Consider the following 4,111-nt stretch of genomic DNA (forward strand, 5'->3'; position numbering starts at 1 on the left):
ATCTGACAATATCTTTATTCTACCCTCACCCTCAGTGAAAGTTTAGCTGGATATAGAATTCTGGAATTGCTGCTGAAAAGTCCAAATCCATTCTGATTCCTGAGCTTTCACATTTGTCTTTCTTCCCCGCCTCCAGTTGCTCATAGGACCTTCTCTTTATTTTGGCTGCTTTAGATTTCACAATGCATCTTATCACATTAGTTCTTGGGCTTGTTACTTGGTGAGCCATTTTATTATTATTTATTTATTTATTTATTTTAATTTACTTGGCTGCGTCGGGTCTTAGTTGCAGCACACAGGCTCTTCACTGTGGCGGGCGGGCTCTCTAGTTGTGGTGCACGGGTTCAGTAATTGCAGCACACAGGCTTAGTTACCCCATGGCATGTGGGATCTTAGTTCCCTGACCAGGGATCAAACCCGCTTCGCCTGCATTGGAAGGCGGATTCTTAACCACTGGACCACCAGGGAAGTACCAGTAAGCCCTTTTTTTTTTTTTTTTCGCGGTACGCGGGCCTCTCACTGTTGTGGCCTCTCCCCTTGCGGAGCACAGGCTCCAGACGCGCAGGCTCAGCGGCCATGGCTCACGGGCCCAGCCGCTCCGCGGCATGTGGGATCTTCCCGGACCGGGGCACGAACCCGTGTCCCCTGCATCGGCAGGCGGACTCTCAACCACTGCGCCACCAGTGAAGCCCAAGCCCTTTTAATCTGGAAACTCATGTCCTCAAATTCCTGGACATTTTCTTGTATAATTTATTTCATAATTTCTCCCTTTTATTTTTCTTTTCTCTATTTCTAGAACTCCTAGTAGTTATATGTGAACCTCCTGGATTTATCTTTTTTTTTTTCTTTTCTCTCCTGTATTACATTTCTTGGTCTCTTCATTCCACCCAATGAGAGACACCCTACTACAGCTTCCAGCCCCTCTGTTGCAATTTTTATTTCCACTATCCATTGTCTAGTTTCCTAGGGCCGTTTCCCGTATCTGCATTTGGACACAATATGGACATGACAGCTTCTCAAACCTCTGAAGGTATTAATCATAGGGGTTTTTTCTTTTTAAGTTTTTTTGTTTTCAGTTTTCTTTTGTTCTCTGTATCATCTCTGTTTCCTCTGAGTTCCTTTTCCTATTTGTTTTGGTCCCTACCTTTCATGTTAGAAGTTTCTTCAAATGCCTACTAATTTTTGGCAGATCCCTAGTTGTCCTGCGTGGACTCCAAATTTAACAGTCAGGACCCAAAAGGCTGACCAGTTTGGAGCACGTGAGCAGGGCTTGCCCAGCTGTGGCTTTGGGACAAGATCATCAGAGAGGACTCTGACAGATCCCGAATGTCAGCGGCTGTATGACTTTTCACTTAGGCTGATCATTTTCCCCAAGGAAGAATCTTGTAATTTTCAGTATGAGACCTCTCACTTACCTCACTGTGGCTGGTGTCCCCAGGCCCAGAGCCTTCCTGGTTCAATGAATCCAAGGAGCAAACCTCAATGCTTTGACCCAGAAACCCTCCAGGTGTTCTGTGCACACAGCAATGATCATCACATTCATACAACTTTCTGTGCTGCCTCATCGTTACCAAAATTGTCATAAGCATTTCTCGCTTATTATTAAATACTAGTGAGCTATCTCTTGGAAAAGTTGCATCACATTCTGTGAACGAGGTTATCTGTGCCTTATTCTTTTAAGTTCAAAACTCTGAGGTTCAGAATTCAACTTGGGTGATAAGGTAGGAACAGATCATGTCAGGTCACAACCAAGGAGTGGGGGGACTGGTGCTTTTATTTATTCCCATACCTGCAGCATTCGACATCTCTATTCCAGACGCTGGGCCAGGTGATGGCTTAGAGGACGGGTCCAAGGGCCATGCAGGCCCTGCCCTCAGGGACAACACAGTTAGGGGAGGCGGTGAGAAAGCCATGAAGCAGGGAAGGATAGAAGGACTCTGGACTCCAAAGAGAGGGATGAAGCGGGATTCTCTGGCTGTGGCTCAGTGGTCTCCATGGGCTCTCAGATGAGAATCCATGAAAGAGGACAAGGGAGAAGCTTGCTGGTTTCATGCCAATTTCCTCCTCTCCAAGGCGACAGTTGAAGGATCAGTTCCAGAGAACGAATGAGAAGGGAATGGGAGAGGATGAAACAGGGAGGGGTTAGTTAGATCACAGCTTGGAATCAAGCCAACCAGCTTGGCTATGGTTCTGCCTCTTACCAGCTGGTGACCCGAGAAACTTACGGCTCTTCACTGAGAGTGTCCCCCTGGGTCATATGAGTCACCTGACAGGGTCATCGGAAGTCCGAGAACACTGTCCTCAGAACCCTCTGCAGAAGCCTTGCACTCCAGAACCATGGGTGTGGACCTTCCCGTGGAGGAGTGAGGTGATGGGTGGAAGGAACCTGGACAGTGCCCGAATGGGGCAGACAGGTCCAATCAGGGCACCTTTCGCTTTCCTTCTTTGGGGCGATATAAGGGAAACCTATGTAGGCAGAGAGGAGCAGAGGGAAAAGGAGAGGCCAGGGTGGGAGGCAGGGCTTGGAGTCCAGTTGCAGGGGATTGAGGGAGTGGGAGCAAAGCAGGTGGGAACAGGAAGGAGATCGGCTGCAGAGAAAGCTCTTTCTGAGTCACACCATGCCTGGCAGTGATGAGAAGGTCTCGGGGTGAGGGAGGAGTAAAGCAAATTGCAAGATGGGAAATGACTTCCTGGGCACTGTATCTCTGCCCGGGGCCCTGCCCTGTACCCCTACAAGAGGGAAGAACTCGGCCCCCAGTGAGCAGCACACAGCCCTGCTCAGCTGCTTGACACTCACCCCGCAGGCCACCCACATCTCTGTCTCATCCTGACCTCCTGGTCCATGGCTCCAGAATCCTCCTCAGCCCCCTTCAACACACTGCCAATGGGGGCCAACCAGACAGCCTCAACAGAAGTAGAGAGGTGTGCTCCCAGGCTGCTTGCCTCCCAAGCATCTGGATTCAGAAAAATCAAAAAGAGCCTGGGGCTTCCCTGGTGGCGCAGTGGTTGAGAGTCCGCCTGCCGATGCAGGGGATACTGGTTCGTGCCCCGGTCTGGGAAGATCCCACATGCTGTGGAGCGGCTGGGCCCGTGAGCCATGGCCGCTGAGCCTGCTCGTCCGGAGCCTGTGCTCCACAATGGGAGAGGCCACAACAGTGAGAGGCCCACATACCGCAAAAAAAAAAAAAAAAGAGCCTGGTTTTTCATTTCTGCACCTGGAAAAGCCCTGTAACTTTCCCTGTCTGTATTGATAGAATATAGTGAATGTTTACTATGTGCAGGGCATGTTACAGGCATTATTCCACTTAATCTTCACACTTCCCTTATGAGGTAGGTTCCAATGCTTTCCCTGTTTTACAGATGAGGAAACTGAGGCCTAGACAGAATGGGTGTTTGCCCAAAGAGACAGCACTAACTGGAGATAGAGCTGGGATTCAAACTCAGGTAATCCCTCTCCCAGGCCTGGGCTCTCAGCCCCATCACCATGCCATTGAGAAGTGGACCTGAGGACACTAATGAGAGCAGTAACAATGTGACAAAACCCTGCAAACTGTAGAGCGATGACCTCATTACCCTAACTGAGCTAGGCTGAGAGACCTAGAAAGGCCCTTAAGGGTCATTTCTTTGGTCTCCCATGGTACAGATCGGAGGACCCCAGAGAGGGACGGAGACCTACCCTGGGTCACTAGAGCAAGGCAGAAGCAGAAGCAAGCCTGAAGCCAGGCCTCGAGCCCCGCAAAGAGCCAGAGGGGCCCAAGTCAAGAGTGGCCACTTAGAGGGACTTCCCTGGTGGTCTAGTGGTTTAGAATCCACCTTCCAATGCAGGGGTCGCAGGTTCAATCCCTGGCTGGGGAACTAAGATCCCACATGCCGCGGGGCAAATAAGCCCATGCACCATAACTACTGAGCCCGCGCGCTCTGGAGCCAGCGCCACAACTAGAGAGGAGCCCGCGCGCCACAACAAAAGATCCCGCGTGCCACAACTAAGACCCGACACAGCCAAATAAATAAATAAATATTTTTAAAAATATGATAATAATAATAAACTCAGCCTCATAGAAGATTTATCATTTAAAACAAACCAAAAAAAAAAAAAAAAAAAAAGAGGGCA

The sequence above is a fragment of the Lipotes vexillifer genome, unplaced genomic scaffold (genome assembly GCF_000442215.2).
Source record: "Lipotes vexillifer unplaced genomic scaffold, Lipotes_vexillifer_v1.1 scaffold242, whole genome shotgun sequence".
NCBI classification, from domain to species: Eukaryota; Metazoa; Chordata; class Mammalia; order Artiodactyla; family Lipotidae; genus Lipotes; species Lipotes vexillifer.